The 17557-nt window shown below is 42.4% G+C and overlaps 1 long non-coding RNA gene across 3 annotated transcripts; it reads right to left on the bottom strand.

Annotated features, from left to right (window-relative positions):
* Positions 1-6234: 6234 nt before the first annotated feature.
* LOC127525916 (uncharacterized) lies at positions 6235-8294 on the bottom strand. 3 transcript variants are annotated; one of them, XR_007933540.1, is made up of 4 exons: positions 7674-7802; positions 7329-7466; positions 6588-6725; positions 6235-6380 (listed from the first exon to the last, which is right to left on the bottom strand). It is a non-coding gene; the product is annotated as an uncharacterized LOC127525916 (long non-coding RNA). The 3 variants fall into 3 exon arrangements; XR_007933541.1 differs by lacking the exon at positions 6235-6380 and adding an exon at positions 8217-8294 and having other exon boundaries at positions 6593-6725; positions 7674-7880; XR_007933539.1 differs by lacking the exon at positions 6235-6380 and having other exon boundaries at positions 6593-6725; positions 7398-7466.
* Positions 8295-17557: the final 9263 nt, after the last annotated feature.

The raw sequence follows: 17557 nt of genomic DNA, 5'->3' as shown, positions 1-17557 counted from the left end.
TGTGAATATTTTCTAACCATCTCTCCATCCTTTTTCATTCGGTATTAATGGAAGCCAATCCTATCCCAGCACCATCAAGTGTGAAACAGGAACCCGGTTTTGACCTTGGCTCGTTATCACTATTACATCCATCTCCAGAATCCATTGTTCTTAAAACTGTTGCTGCCTTGTGCAGTTATTACACAAAGGAGAAAAGGCACTTACTGTGACGCAAATTCAAAATCCAAAAGCGAGCCAAACAAAAAGAACAATGATGCTACGACTATCTTATGGCTTAGGAGTTTTATAGGCCTTGTGGCCTACTATAGGTAGAGTGTCAGTGGGCCTGCCCCCTGAGGCAGAACACTAAAATGACAGGTTATCAAATATAAGATTAATAAAAGCATAACTAACATAATGTGACAAAACAAAATTGACAGAATAATGCTCCAAAAATACATTAAAATAAAAACATATTTAATAGCAAAATATACAAAATAATACTTAAAGGACAATTTAAAAATTACATAAAAATAAAACACAATTGAACCAGGAATGAAACCCAGGCTATTTCCTAATAGGTCTTTTAGGGGATTATTAAATGGAGTCAGACAGCCCTAATGTATATCTAACAGAAAGTGTACCCTGTGGATGGCACAGTGGCAGATGTTGCTGTCTCGTGCACCTGGCATCCTGGGTTCAAACGCCAGTCTGGGTAATTCTCTTCTCACAAGCTCAGGTTAGGTGAATTGCAGCCTCTAAACTGTCACAATAACGAATGACGACCCCATCAAGAGCCGATGATGAGTTGTGCCAAGCACTGCTAGAATCAGCTGCTGCCCCCAAAAATGACCTTGAAGTGGACTACAAAGGCCTGAAAATGTGATACTCTTCTATTAAAGGGGAGCCATAGCCATAACAGCAGCAGCAGCAGCAGCATCCTGCCCTCAATCTGATGTTCCCTTTTGAAGTCCCCTTATTTAACATACAGCTATTTTACTGAAGCTTTCTAATGAGTCCTGCTCTTTTAATCAGTGGTTGACTTTTGCTTGTTTTGATTTCCAACAAAAAAAAAAAGCATGTGGATTTGAAAAGAGTTTATATTTAGACAACGTGCAGAAAAGCTTGCATGTGAGAGAAGTTTAAGACTCTGGGGATCGACGTTACATAAGAAATTAAAGATGCCTGCTGTGGGGTTATTATGTTATTGCATAAAGTGGTGCAAAACATAAAAGAATTATTTATAGTGCTAATTTGCAGCTCGGTCAGCGGCTGGTTGTTACGAGGGGCTCGTGATAATAATGAGGGGGCCGTGAACCCGTAGTGCCACCTGGTGCAAGCCTAAGAACCCTTGAGGTGCTCGTCCTCCGGACCTGGGACTCGGCCTCACTTATCTGAACGATTTTATTAAGAGACAGTTACAGTGACATTTGGGATCTGCTCTAATAATCCGTAGATAACCTTTCCCAAAGTTTAAAGTGTCTTATAAGTAAACAAAGGAAGACTTAATTTATGCTTATTTCTTTAGAATGCCAAGGGACACATCACATCTCTTTGATTGCTATCTGAGCTCAGCATGGGGTGGCTTATCTCCTGCTGCCGTCTTTGAAGAGCTGCTCTCTTGCAGAACAACAGCCGTTTGTAACATGGGGTCCTGATGCTCACTTGCTGGCACCTTCAGACATTTTGACACTGCCCGGCCTAAATGCAGATAACCCAGAGCACTGCAGGACAGGCCCTTCCGCTGGTAAGTGATGGTAATGCCCTGCTCCTCTTATTTCTTGTCCATTCTCCAATCACTTCATTTTTAAATCAGTCAGCATCACAAAACCTTTTTCAGATGCAGCAGGAACAAAGCAATAATCGGCCATGGCAGGGATGTCCGCACGCACTTATACAAGGCCAACCAATCGAGCTTTAAAATTTTCAGAGCTAGAGAAACATTGGAATACCAAAGAAAAGCCTCACAGGACATCATGAACTCCTGCGATTGGTCAATAGCACAAGAGTAGAGTGCAGTTATCGAATCTACCATGTAAAGGACAGCAGGCACGGGCTGGCATCCCAGCCTGGATTGTCCCCATTCCCTTAACCGGCAGGGAGATTGAGGGGAGGCTCCATTTCTAAGCTGTATGCTCCCCCAACTCGTGAGACGGCAGCATATCTGGGCTTCAATACCCATTCAGGTACCCGCTGGAAAGGCTGGGAACAGTCATCCAGTGGGGCAGCCATGCTGGGGTCCATGGGTGCCACCAGGGGGTGCTACAAGGACTTACGCTCCCTACTGTATGGGAATTTTCAACTGACCCAGAAGTGGTGCCATGGGGCTATGCCCTAGCACCGGAAGTATGCCTGGGTGTAACATAAAAGAATTCACTTTTCATTCTACCAGGTGAGTTGGAGTTGGGTGTGGAGGACGAACAAAGCAAAGGTGTAGAGGAGAAGAGACAGAGAGGAGGGAGAAGACTTTTTGGTAATTGCGCTTATGCAACTTTTGGAGAAGCCAGTGAGAGTTATCTCTCTATTATAATAAAAAAATCCTGGGACACACACGAGACTTTTTAAGCCTGGGACGAGATGTGACTTTCTCAGAGAGATACTTTCATGTCCCGAGAGACGAGACTTTGTACCAAGAGATTTAACCATGCTGGGGCCAGAAATAAAAGACAAAGAGTAGATGACAAAGTAGAACATCGTAAAGAATTCAAAAACATTGGCGTGATACACATGCAGAGCAGGTTAGAGATAATGGAAGTACTAAAATTCGAAATAGTAAAGATCACATTAGTGCAAACACACGGAAATTATTACTCGGTGAAATAACGGAACAGCGAAAAGAGATCGAATATATTGTTCGGATTTAAAATTTTAAGTCGGAGACTTGTAGATCATCTAATTCGTGTTGCCATCAGGGAAAAGCAGTGTTTCTTCCCAATAAAGAGGCGTATCTGCGAGAATTAAAAGGTTTGTTGTTTGGTGAAAGTGAAATCCACAAACGTGAGCGGCAAAGATGTGAAGTGGCTGGTGCATAGCGCGGGCCGAAGGGGGTTGGCGAGTGAAGCGAGCAGGGGGCAAAGCCTAAATAAAATGGGTATTTGCACTCGGGACTTGTGTTTGTGAGGTTACGTTTAGTAAATGTGCAAACCTTTCAGAAAACATTGTTTTCACTTCGTCATTATGAGTTATTGAGTGTAGATTGATGGGCAAAGAATGGGAAATGTAGCCATTTAATGTGACATCTAGAACACAATAAGGTGTGAGGAAAGTCTGAATACTTTCTGAATCCCCTGGTCAGCATGCCCATCTGGTCCATCCAGTGGGATAGGCTCAGAGCGGCTGCAGTGGGCACCGACCAGGTGGCATCCTTATAACGTGCCCAAACCAACTCAAGTGACTCCTCTCAATCCAGAGAAGCAGATGTTGATATCATTTTGAATGTAAATCCTTTGGAGCGGCAGGTCCCATTGAGGACACTCTAAAAGATGATGACTGATGAAGACTGAGTGTGACTTTTGGCATCATTAAGGATGAAATATCTATGGCAGTGGGCTTTTTGTTCAGGACCTTGACACCCTTTTATCAAATAAATGCAGGGAGGCCTATGAACATTTCAGAGCAGTGTTCTTGTTTTTAAAATTTCCCCTTACGCCATTCTAATGCAGCCCACATCAAACTCTCACATTTTGTTCAACTGTCACAATTCTTTCTGTAAGTACTCGGAAATCAGTCGAAAAGCCACCATTTATATTATCAGTGCAGCCATCTTCATGGGCAGGAGTGCGGCTAGTTAGTTTGCCCAAGAGCGCCGTCTCTTCTGCTGCTCCATATAGAGATTAATGTGAGTAATTCCTCCACCAGCGGTACTAAGCAGCCGAATGAGCTTTCCATTCTCCAAGAATCAGAGGACAATAGAATTTCATTTGAGAGAAATTGCTTTTTGATCATACTCTAATGTACGAGTTTATTCTCTCGGGGGGACACAGGGGCCGTTACTTACAAGTGTTATCGATCACTTAGCAGACATGGTGTCTTTTACTGTAGAAGTGCTGCTTTTAGACTTTAGTAAGTGTGGTGGCTCCGATTTCCTTTTGTTAGGCTCGTTCTCTGCATTACAAATGAACGCCACACCACATGTGCTGAACGCTAAGCAGATTTTCTCATTGCACTCTTTCAGGTTTGTCTTACGTTTAGAAACATCCATCCATTCATTATAACCTGTTTATCTGGTTCACGGTCTTGGGGACTTATCCCAGTAGTACTGGATGTAAGGTGAAGACCAACTTTGGATGTATAGCAGCGTTCAGGGCCTGCTCACAAATATACACACACATTGGGTTAGTTTGCTAGGCCACTTGAGACATGCCGTTCAGATTTGGGAGAAATACTAAGGTACCCAGAGGAAAACCCACATGGACACATGGAGGCTACTGTGCAGACCCCACAAGAGCAGTGGATGTGAACCCAGGCAGCAGAACTAACTAACCACCATTCCACCTCATTGCTACTTATGAACCATGCAATGCAATCGAATGAAACACCTCTAACTCTGGAAAAATTGTTGTAAGACCTGAAGCTAGACCTGCTTAACCTTAGGTTACCTCCTCTTGAGGGGACATAATTGACTTTCAGGTCGGAGGTTCTCTAGAGTTTGTTTCATCCTGCAGTCTATTCAGGCTTGAAAAAGCTTTTAACAGCAAGAAGTGATGTACAGTTGAAAGCATTTGGGTTACAGCTCAACAGACGACTTCTTCAAATGCTACAATACTGTAGGCACACGTAAAACAAATTTGGGCAGCATTCGCCATTTAAACGCATTAAGACACACTTAGTGAGTTATGTGCAGTACATTAAGTATAATAGGTGGCATCAAAACCGAACCACTTGCTCATCTGCCAGTGTTCGCTTTGAAGAATTATAGAAACAATCGCACTCTTTGTGTGAAGCGCATTTCAATGTTGAAGGGGGCTGCATAAAAAGATGGATAGGTGTGGAAGAAAATTTTGACAGAACCCCCCACACCCCACCGGAATGCCCCGATTTAAGCAATAAAACACGGGCAGGAGAAGACGTCAATCATTATTCTTTATCTAAATCTTGTAAGAGGCAAAAACTTGTCATGTTAGTGTTTTTGCAAAGAAAAAAGTCTCCTCTGCGCTATATTTATACAATCCGTTGATTAGGTCACAGCTCAAAAAAGGAATTCATTACATAATCAGAATCAGACATTTAACAGGGTTGGTTGCACTGAGTTGCTAACGGGAAATGGCAAACGTTGATACCTTAAATAACCACAAGTTGACCGCATCCGCTAGGCTGATTGATAGTCCTGTTAGGTTGGGGCGTACGCAACTTTTTAAATGTATTATTTTTATTCTTATTTTAGGAGACGTGTGAGTTCCCCTACAGATTTATCCTGTTTTGATCAATAAGACAAAGACCTAATTTCTTTATGATCCCGCTGAGTACAAAAACAAGAAACTTAGTTCTAAGTGAAAATATAGAAAAATGATTATGCCATAAAATATAACATTTTCCCTTATGGATAATATAAAATAACAAAAAATACATTTATCATTTTATATATAAACATCAACGCATGGAATTGTGTGTGTCTGCCCAGCCTGGAAGTGCGAGGTGGAGTCGCTGTAAGGGCTCCGCCACCGAGAAAACAGAAAACTCGCTTAGCTGCTAATAACACAAGTGAGGCGAGCATATCGTGAAAATGAAACCTCTGAAGAAAGACAAAGTCGCTTAGCCGCTAATACACAAGCGAGGTGAGTACATAAGGAAAACAAAACCTCAGAAGAAAGACAAAGTTGCTTAGCCGCTAATACACAAGTGAGGCGAGCACATCGGGAAAACTAAACCTCTGAAGAAAGACAAAGTCACTTAGCCGCTAATACAAAAGTGAGGTGAGCACGTCGGCAAAATGAAGAAAGACAAAGCCGCTTAGCTGCTAGTACAGAAGTGAGGCGAGTACATCGGGAAAACGAAACCTCTGAAGAAAGACAAAGTCACTTAGCCGCTAATACAAAAGTGAGGCGAGCACGTCGGCAAAATGAAGAAAGACAAAGCCGCTTAGCCGCTAATACAGAAGCGAGGAGAGTACATCAGGAAAACGAAACCTCCGAAGTAAGACAAAGTCGCTTAGCCACTAATATACAAGTGAGGCGAGCACATTGGGAAAACTAAACCTCTGAAGAAAGACAAAGTCGCTTAGTCAATAATACACAAGTGAGGCGAGAACATCGGGAAAACGAAACCTCCGAAGAAAGACAAAGTCGCTTAGCCGCTAATACACAAGTGAGGCGAGCACATCGGGAAAACTAAACCTCCAAAGAAAGACAAAGTCGCTTAGCCGCTAATACACAAGTGAGGTGAGCACATCGGGAAAACGAAACCTCTGAAGAAAGACAAAGTCGCTTAGCCGCTAATACACAAGTGAGGCGAGCACATTGGGAAAACTAAACCTCTGAAGAAAGACAAAGTCGCTTAGTCAATAATACACAAGTGAGGCGAGAACATCGGGAAAACGAAACCTCCGAAGAAAGACAAAGTCGCTTAGCCGCTAATACACAAGTGAGACGAGCACATCGGGAAAACTAAACCTCCAAAGAAAGACAAAGTCGCTTAGCCGCTAATACACAAGTGAGGTGAGCACATCGGGAAAACGAAACCTCTGAAGAAAGACAAAGTCGCTTAGCCGCTAATACACAAGTGAGGTGAGCACATCGGGAAAACGAAACCTCTGAAGAAAGACAAAGTCGCTTAGCCGCTAATACACAAGTGAGATGAGCACATCGGGAAAACGAAACCTCTGAAGAAAGACAAAGTCGCTTAGCCGCTAATACACAAGTGAGGCGAGCACATCGGGAAAACGAAACCTCCAAACAAATACAAAGTCGCTTAGCTGCTAATACAGAAGTGAGGCGAGCACATCGGGAAAACTAAACCTCTGAAGAAAGACAAAGTCGCTTAGCCGCTAATACAAAAGTGAGGTGAGCACGTCGGCAAAATGAAGAAAGACAAAGCCGCTTAGCTGCTAGTACAGAAGTGAGGCGAGTACATCGGGAAAACGAAACCTCTGAAGAAAGACAAAGTCACTTAGCCGCTAATACAAAAGTGAGGCGAGCACGTCGGCAAAATGAAGAAAGACAAAGCCGCTTAGCCGCTAATACAGAAGCGAGGAGAGTACATCAGGAAAACGAAACCTCCGAAGTAAGACAAAGTCGCTTAGCCACTAATATACAAGTGAGGCGAGCACATTGGGAAAACTAAACCTCTGAAGAAAGACAAAGTCGCTTAGTCAATAATACACAAGTGAGGCGAGAACATCGGGAAAACGAAACCTCCGAAGAAAGACAAAGTCGCTTAGCCGCTAATACACAAGTGAGGCGAGCACATCGGGAAAACTAAACCTCCAAAGAAAGACAAAGTCGCTTAGCCGCTAATACACAAGTGAGGTGAGCACATCGGGAAAACGAAACCTCTGAAGAAAGACAAAGTCGCTTAGCCGCTAATACACAAGTGAGGCGAGCACATTGGGAAAACTAAACCTCTGAAGAAAGACAAAGTCGCTTAGTCAATAATACACAAGTGAGGCGAGAACATCGGGAAAACGAAACCTCCGAAGAAAGACAAAGTCGCTTAGCCGCTAATACACAAGTGAGACGAGCACATCGGGAAAACTAAACCTCCAAAGAAAGACAAAGTCGCTTAGCCGCTAATACACAAGTGAGGTGAGCACATCGGGAAAACGAAACCTCTGAAGAAAGACAAAGTCGCTTAGCCGCTAATACACAAGTGAGGTGAGCACATCGGGAAAACGAAACCTCTGAAGAAAGACAAAGTCGCTTAGCCGCTAATACACAAGTGAGATGAGCACATCGGGAAAACGAAACCTCTGAAGAAAGACAAAGTCGCTTAGCTGCTAATACACAAGTGAGGCGAGCACATCGGGAAAACGAAACCTCCAAACAAATACAAAGTCGCTTAGCTGCTAATACAGAAGTGAGGCGAGCACATCGGGAAAACTAAACCTCTGAAGAAAGACAAAGTCGCTTAGCCGCTAATACAAAAGTGAGGTGAGCACGTCGGCAAAATGAAGAAAGACAAAGCCGCTTAGCCGCTAATACAGAAGCGAGGCGAGCACATCAGGAAAACGAAACCTCCGAAGAAAAACAAAGTCGCTTAGCCACTAATACACAAGTGAGGCGAGCACATCGTGAAAACGAAACCTCTGAAGAAAGACAAAGTCGCTTAGCCGCTAATACAGAAGCGAGGCGAGCACATCGGGAAAACTAACCCTCCTAGGACCGAGATGCCCAGAGTAGTTCCTTTCAATTACCTGACATCTCTACATTTTGATTTTTTTTTCTGACGATTTCAATAGTTTCTAAGACCCCGGGCTTTTTACAGCACGGGCTTACACAGCTAGTAGTTAATAATAAAATAACAGCATCAGCTTTTAAGCATGCGCTCAGAAAGATATGAGACTCAGACACATGCTAGGTGAAAATTGGGTAAGGATTCAAATTCAACTCTTCTATGGGTCATTAGTGTGGTGTAGTGGCGATGATGATGCACTGTGAAGGCAGTGTGTTTTGGTGAGTAAGACTTTGGCCTTTTCAACCCAACGACGCTGTATGAGTCCCTCCTCTGATTCGTAGTGACCTTCACCAGGCCACATAAGTCAAGACATACAGTACACTGTGCGGCTTTTAGAAATCATGGTCAAGCAACAATTCACACCATATGTTAGTCGTCAGTCGTTCATGTGCTCCGATTGTAAAATGTTAATAAATAAAAGAGCTGCATTTCCACCTCTTGGTGTACTGTGCTCCGAAACTACAAAGACAAGAAAAAGGCATAAGAACATGGTGTATGTTTGGATGTGTGTGTTTGTTCATGCCTCGCACCCAATGCTAGCTGGGATAGGCTCCAGCAGACCCCCTCAACCCTTAGATGACAATAAGACCATATTTTAATACACACATGTGGTTATTTCAGAAGGGCTCACTGTGTAGGGTCAATGTAGAGTCGCCACGCATATATTGGTGATGTGGGAGGAAGGCAAAGGACAGGGGCAGATAAAGGACATGAAAACTCCACACAGGGTGTGAGTAGACAGGGATTCAAATGCTGCCTTCTGGAGCTGTGAGACATCAGCATTAACCACTGCCCAGTATGAAAAATATGTCTCTCTATTCTAAAAAAAAATCTCGAGACGAGACAAGACTATTGCCAAGAGATTTTTTCAAGTAGATGTGAAAGGCACTATTATAATAGATAGATAGATAGATAGATAGATAGATAGATAGATAGATAGATAGATAGATAGATAGGATTAGATAGATAGAATAGATAGATAGATAGATAGATAGATAGGGAAGGCACTATATAATAGATAGATGGGTAGACAGACAGATAGATAGATGTGAAAGGTGCTATATAATAGATAGAGAGGTAGATATATACACAGTTCCTGCGCCACAGTTCCTGCGCCCTCACCTCTTATAAATTTTTACGTTTTCCTTACTTTAAGTTCCCAATAAAAGAAGACTTATTATGTCTAAACCTTAATGAAGAATTTCATCCTGAAGAATTATCAACAGAAGAAATGAATACACGGGCAATCCTAGCACCGAGAAATGATGAAGTCAAACAAATTTACACGAAAATTGACAATCGGTTACACAGCAAATCAATAGACTCTGCTGAAACAGTTGGTGGTGATGGTGCGGAAGACAAAAACATCAACTTACAATATCCTGTGGAATATCTACAACCGTTAACACCGTCCAGTCTTCCACCACACAAATTACTGTTGAAAGAAGGACGTATCGTAATGTTATTGCGTAATTTATGTCTGAGTGATGGGCTATGCAATAGGACAAGATTAGTTGTATTCAAAATTGGTCGAACAATTCTGACATGTAAAATTTTAACAGGCAACAAGAAAGGTAATGTAGTACATCTCCTGCGGATGACAGCAAAGGAGATCTTCATATGCCATTTGTAATTAAAACATTTACAGTTTCCCATTACAATAGTTATTGCTATGACAATTAACAAATCACAGGGACAAACATTCTAAAAAGTCGTTTTATTTATTAGAGAGAAAGAAACGATATTCACTCACGGGCAGTCATACGTTGTGTTGTCTAATTACTCACTGTAATGTAAAATAGTTAGTTCTATTATGCATATGTAACAATTCAAATGAAAATAACAATCTGTTTAAATTGTTCATCTGCTTCCCCATACGCAAGCGGCAGAGTCGCAAAGTAGCTAGTGCGTAGCACCCGCCTTGGGGTTGGCGAGCAAAGTGAGCAGGGGGCCGAGCCCCCCTAGTCTTAACATAACATTTCTTCTTCTTCTTCTTTTCCCAATTCTATGTGGGGTCAATGTGCACCTCCACCCCAGTCAGACCTTTTACCTTCAGATCTTCTTTTGCTTTGTCCATCCACCTCCACTTTGGCCTTCCTTGCTTTCTCTTCTCCTATACTTCCATTCCCTTCACTTTTTTGCCCACATGTTAATTGTCTCTCCTCTTCCTGTGTCCATACTATGTCAGTCTATTTTCCTGTACTTTCTTAGATATCTCTCCTATTTTTGCAGTTCCTCTAATTGTCTCATTTCATATTCTGTTCTTTTTTGTAACTCCACTCATCCATCTCCACATTCTCATTCCTGACACATCCAACTTCTTCTCCTCTGCTCCTTTTACTGCCCATGTCTTAGCTCCATACATCATTTCTGGTGTTACCACCATCTTAAAAACCTGACCTTTAACCTTCATCTTATTTCTTTGATCACACAATACTTGTGTTACCTTCTTCCAGTTGTTCCATCCACACTACACTCTGTGTTATCTCTGCATCTAATTTTCCATCTTGGGCTGCCATTAATCCTAGATATTTAATCATATCCACTGTTTTCAGTAGCTCTCCCTGCAGGCTTACTTCTAAATCCTGATCATCATTAAACTTTACATATTCCATCTTCTTCCTATTTATCTTCAACCCTCCATCTTCCAAAGCTCTTCTCCATTCTTCCATCTTCCTCTCCACTTCCTCTTTTCTGTGGCTACACAACACAACATCATCAGCAAAAAGCCTGCACCAGGGGGCTTGCTTTTTTGTCCCATGATTTATAACATTCTTAAGCCCACTTGATACAATGCAGGGTCAAGGGAACCAAAGCCTATCCAGGCAGCACTTGGCACAAGGCAGGATTCAGCCATAGATGGGATGCCAGAACATGGCGAGGCCTACTTATTCCTACTCACACCATGACAATATTCCAATTAAAATCCACCACAGTGGCACTTGTTAAACAGCATGGCGTTCCTCCACGAGTTGGCATGGAAGAATAAACTGTTGATCCATTTTATTCAGTAAATGGCTGCTGGTTGATAGACGTTCCCAAATGATAAAAATAAAAGAACAGCATGAATTTGGATCATTTTGGCTTTTATTTTTGTGCTTATTATCATCTTAATGGAACAGACTCTTTAATGGCATACAATTATTCCAGCTGACAGTTTACAAAATGTCCCCGGCAGCATTTAGCTGGACTAATAGGTGAGCTGTCAAATGAAGAAGGGAGCGTACTGAGCGCGCTCCATACTATGATAATTGAAATATTGGCCGGATAATACAATTTGGTTTCATTTGTCTTTTGCTTAAAAAACGTAATACACGGGATCAAAATAAAAATGAAATGAATGTCATCTGCAACGAGAAAACCAATTACGTGAAATGTGATAACAAAAGCTGACATCTGTGGCACATGAGGCGCTGGAGTTGTTATGAGCAGACGCTCAGCTGCCCGCTGCTGCCCTGCCACCTCTCACTTCTCCAACTTCAGCATCTGTGCTGTTCTTCATTGTTATGATGTCTCCGTAAACAGCTTGAGGATGACAATGGCGCTCCTTTACCATGGGACGTGACATCCTTCACATCTTCTACCACTCTGTGACTGCCAGTACAATTGTCTACACTGTGGTGGAACATCATATCAAGAAAAAAGCAGACTCAGTTATGGGACCCACTCTCGACCCCCTGGAGGTATTATGAACAATGCGGCACATCCTCTGTATCACACACACTATCACTGAGGACTTTCAGCCAACAAATTATAAAGTAGAAGTGTGTCAAGAAATGCAATGGGGGGCTCCTTTATACCAGCAGCAATATGACTGTGTAGTGCCTGCCTGGGACTTCTCTTTTTATCTTTAGTCAATTCTTTCCTTTTTAGTAATGTTGGTGTGTGTTTGAAAAGGGGTTGTTGTTTTTTGTTATATTTATTTATTGTCTATCTATTGTGGAAAATAGGGGCATGGACAGCCTCCCCAACCCCGACACAGACAGGCAGAGACACAAGTGTAACACACAACCCTCTTTACTTTTGAGCTGGGAAACGCTTTTCCTCGCTCCTCAGAGCACAGCACAGTACACCCCAAAACAGATGACAACAGTCCTTTTCTTTCCTTCCTTTTGTGAGCCCTTCTGCCTCCACTCCTCCTCATAACCTTCGTTCTTCTTCCTCCCGACTCTGGTCGATGAGTAGTGGCAGCTGGCCCCTTTTATAGCACACCCAGAAGGACTCCAGGTGTCCAACAAACTTCTTCCGACAGCACGTCCGGGTTTGTGGTGGAAGTGCTACCAAACAGGGCTCAGTAAACGATCAGGCCCCGCCAGTGGTGGCCATTGGCCCCAGCATGGATGAGTTTCCAAGCTCCAAACCTGTGGCCCACTGCAAGCCCTCTTTCACTCCAGGGGGAGATATTATCCTGGACAAGCTCTCCCCCCTGGTCCTTCCATTGCCATGGTGTCCCAGCCGGGTAAGGGCCCCAGCTGTCTGGCATACTATGTATTATATAACACTTTCACATCTATCTATTTATCTGTCTATCTATCTATGTATTATTTAGTGCCTTTCACTTCTGTCTATCTTATTATATAGTGCCTTTCATATCTATCTGTCTATCTATTATATAGTACCTTTCACTTCTATCTATCGACCTATCTACCTATCTATCTAGTATATAGTGCCCTTACTGTCTATAACTCTACCTATTTATCTATTATATAGTGCCTTTCACATCTATACATCTACCTATCTATTATATAGCACCTTTCACATCTATTCTTCTGTCTACCTATCTATCTATTATATAGTGCCTTTCCTATCTATCTATCTACCTATCTATTATATAGTGCCTTTCACATCTATCTACCTATCTATCTATTATATAGTGCCTTTCCTATCTATCTACCTATCAATCTTTTATATAGTGCCTTTCCTATCTATCTACCTTTCAATCTATTATATAGTGCCTTTCCTATCTATCTATCAACCTATCTATCTATTATATAGTGCCCTTAATGTCTATCTACCTATTTATCTATTATATAGTGCCTTTCACATCTAACTACCTATTATATAGTGCCTTTCACATCTATATATCTACCTATCTATTATATAGCACCTTTCACATCTATCTATCTGTCTACCTATCTATCTATTATATAGTGCCTTTCCTATCTACCTACCTATTTATTATATAGTGCCTTTCGCATCTATCTCTTATTATATAGTGCCTTTCACATCTATCAATCTATCTTATAGTGCCCTATACAGTGTCTATCTATCTATTTTCTTAGTCCATCTCTTTATTTCATAGTCACAAGGAACAGGAGACGGTCTCAGATCCATTAGACGCAAGGCAGGCAGAATTCAGAAAAGAAAAGCCATTCAGTAATCCATCCATCCGCCCATCTGTAAATTATGAGAGAGTTATGGAGCGAGTCTATCCAGTCGCACTGGGTGCAAAGGGAAGACAGAAAAGCAGAGGCATCCATCCATGAACTGTTACAGTGCTGCGGCAAGTCAGAGTTTGTCCCCGCTGGATGTAAGCCAGGACCCTGCCCTGCCTGGGAAGCAAGGAAAGGCAAGCCATCAGTCAATTTGATATTTAAGTTTTGAGGCAAGTCCTAGTCTACTCCCAGAGGCATCTGGTGCAAGGCAGGAACCAGTCCTGGGTGGGATGCCAAAAACAACTAATCACCTGTCCACCTAACATTACAGCATCACAAAGGCAGCAACCAGCTTTGGGGGGGGGGGTCACTAGAGGAGACTAATCATCCATCATTCATTCCAGTTTCCAATAGAGCAGAGAGCTGAAGGTGGATGTCTACCCATGGAGCGCTGGGCATTAGGCCGGACCCAGCCATGACCTGAAGTGTGTCTGTCAGAGGGTACACACACACACTCTAAGCCAGTCCTCAAAAAATATCATATCTGCAATGTGCTGCCAACTTAAGTATCCACAGACAAGCCTCATGGAACAAAAGGGGAATATGGCAGCTCCACACAGACAGTGATCAGGCCGGCTTTGACACCATTATGAAGGGGTGGGCTAACCACTGATAGCCCTCAGACTAATTATGTGACCTGAAAATGGGCGGCTAACATGGAGCTGTGAGGATGGCAGTGACGGAGAATCTATGGCCTGCAGAAAAAGCAAATACTAACAAAAAACAGAAGCTGCGCCCACCAATCTGCCAGAAGCGGCAGCAGGGTTGTGCTTCTTCATCTACAGCAATCCCACCCAACATACCAAATGTTAGTTAATAATTTGATAGGACTGTCTGAGTCTGTGTAAATCTGTAAGAGAAGGGTTTGTGTCAAGTGGAATGGTTAGGCTGAAAGAAAAAAATACAGAGAGTTCTTCAAGACTTTTCTTTTGTAGTGAGTCTGACTGGAAACGTTCTTTTCGCTGAGCGCTACAATTGATTTCTTAACAGTTTTGTTAATCAGAATTCAAAGCGGTTGCAAGGTCAAGCGTGTGTGTGTGCGTGCGTGACGGTCCAGGTGTAGGCTGACGTCTAACTCAGACAAATGGCTCCTGCTGCACCCGCTTCTACGCCCACTGTGTTTTACTGACCGCTTCGTTGACCGCAGCGGTGAGCCGAGTGTGACGCACATCTGCCCACTGCTGCACACGGCGGGCTCCTTCCGTCTGTCTTTTATACAAAAATCTGTCATTCCGCCTGATTGCTTCATTATATATGGGGGCCGCCAACACAGAAGGGTGATTGTCGTATTCTTCATTTATGCAGAAGGAGTCGAGGAAGGTGAAGTGATCTGTTTAGAGAGACGCAGTCCGCAGAGCCGTAGCGTGGCAAAACGACGCCTAAAAATAAAATAAGTGCCCTTCTTCAATCAAAATGGATAAAACATCCATCCATCCATTTTCCAACCCGCTGAATCCGAACAGAGGGTCACGGGGGTCTGCTGGAGCCAATCCTAGCCAACACAGGGCACAAGGCCTAATGTAACTACTTGAATGAAAAATTCAAAAGTTAAAAATTTGAAATACAAAATACAGGTTTATTCAGAACAAATGTCCATATTTTAAATGATCTTAACTCTGGTCGTTTTCAACTTACAAATATGCGGTTTCCACTGAGTAACAGGAGAACAGGCCGCGTTTCGTCTGCCAGACAAGTGTTTCTCTTTTCTGTTGCCAGGCAACGCGGCAAGCGACAATGGCAATGCCATAGAGACATTCTGTTGGAATAATCCTGGACAAACACTCTCTAGAAAACTGTAAAGAAGCTAAATATTTCAATAAGAACCAGAAATGGCAATAGATCCATGTATAATGAAGGACACTGAAAGGGAGAAAACACAAAAGGGAGAATAAAAAGCCAACAACAGGAAAAGATGGAGTCACCCGAGGCAAAACTCAAATCAAAAACTCAGAGACCTCAAAACTCAAACTATGACTCAAAAGACCAAAACTTACAAGCTAAAAGTCAAAGACTGATACACTTTGGCAAAAATTTAAAAATAATAAATAAAAAAAAAAAGAGCACACAAAGGACCAACCCTTAGGACTGAAAACCCCAAAAAGAGGTCTCCTTAAGTATCTTTCTGGTTTCTCCGAGACAATAAAAAGATAAATGGAAACTTTTTCTTTTGTCTCCTGCTTCTCAGTTTTCAGTTCTGGAGTTCTCACCAGTGTCTCCCCTCGAGTTTCAGCAGAGAGTCACACAGCGGGCTCAGATTTTCCAAGAACTGTCTTGACTTTTTAATTTTTTTTTTTGCAAAATTGAAAGTATTGACATTATGTGCTCGGTTATATCTGGTGAAATGTATGGACAGTTGTTTGTGGTAATAAAACTCTTTACTATGATTGCAAAACTGTAGCCCTTGCTTCTGAATAATACTATTCGAGGCTTTCATTTATATTTCTGTGCTCCAATTAGGTCAGAGTCATTCTGGAAGATAAGGCAGGGAATATGACATGGCGGTTAAGACTGTGGACTTAGATTACGTGTTTAAATCCCACTGCTGACACCATGTACTGCATCCACTAAATAGTATCATCTCCAGACAGAAGAGCAGCTTCAGTGACAGACTGCTGTCACTGTCCTGCTCCACTGACAGACTGAGAAGATCGTTCCTCCCCCAAACTATGCGACTCTTCAATTCCACCCGGGGGGGTAAACGTTAACATTTAACATTATACAAAGTTATTGTCTGTTTTTCACCTGCATTATTATCAATCTTTAATTTAATATTATTTATTGTATCAGTATGCTGCTGCTGGAGAATGTGAATTTCCCATTGGGATTAATAAAGTATCTATCTATCTATCTATCTATCTATCTATCTATCTATCTATCTATCTATGTAACTATGAGCAGTTCACTTCACCTGCCTGTGCTTCAACTGGATAAACAAACAAAATGTAGCCAATCATATCTCAGATGTTGTTAACCCTTAAACCGCCGGAACCAACCAGCTATATTCGGTTCCCAGTGCAATTTGCCAGCACGCAGAAACCGAATATATTCAGGCGACATACATTTCATTGAACGCTGCAACTGGCTATAGTCGGTTCCCATTGCAATTTGCCAGCACGCCAGAGTGCCATACATTGGTTGTGCAGCCAGCTCATGACCACTGCTGCCCCCCTAGCAAATCAGCATCACTCTCCCTGGGATTCAGCCGCTGCACTAGACCAGCCTACAAGCGTCAGTGTTGGCTTCTGTGTGTTTGTGTGCAGCCAGTTCAAGCTCAGTTGGCTCTGTGATTTTACTGAATTTCATCAATGGCGTCAGTTGCACCTTGTACATATAATAATAGATTGTTGCAGCAGTTTTTTTAAATAGTTTTTACAGTTCATTAGCAATGTGTAAAATGATCAATGTCGCAGTAATTGTAATGCTCTCTGCATGAAAAAAAATGTATTCCATTAAAATGTCACTTTTTCTCAGTGAATTGTGACATTTCCTTAAAAAGTGGAGCAAAAAAATATTTGCTGTTGTCATGCATGTGCGAGTAGGAGGACGTTGTATGGACCAAGCAAAGGTAATTCCACGCCAGGCCAAGGGGTGGCAGGATGCACTAAACCTTCTCCTGTTATCGCTACAGACTAGCAGTGGGAACACCCATCTGACTCATCATTGAAGACGTCAGAAGAAGGCCATTTCCGGTTCACCTACGTCACTTCCGGTCTTTCTATTTGAAACTGCCATCTTCTCAAAACCTCAATCAGTTC

The sequence above is a fragment of the Erpetoichthys calabaricus genome, chromosome 15 (genome assembly GCF_900747795.2).
Source record: "Erpetoichthys calabaricus chromosome 15, fErpCal1.3, whole genome shotgun sequence".
NCBI lineage: Eukaryota > Metazoa > Chordata > Cladistia > Polypteriformes > Polypteridae > Erpetoichthys > Erpetoichthys calabaricus.
The sequence above is the reverse complement of the archived record's forward strand: the minus strand, read 5'-3'. Positions and strand labels throughout refer to the sequence as shown.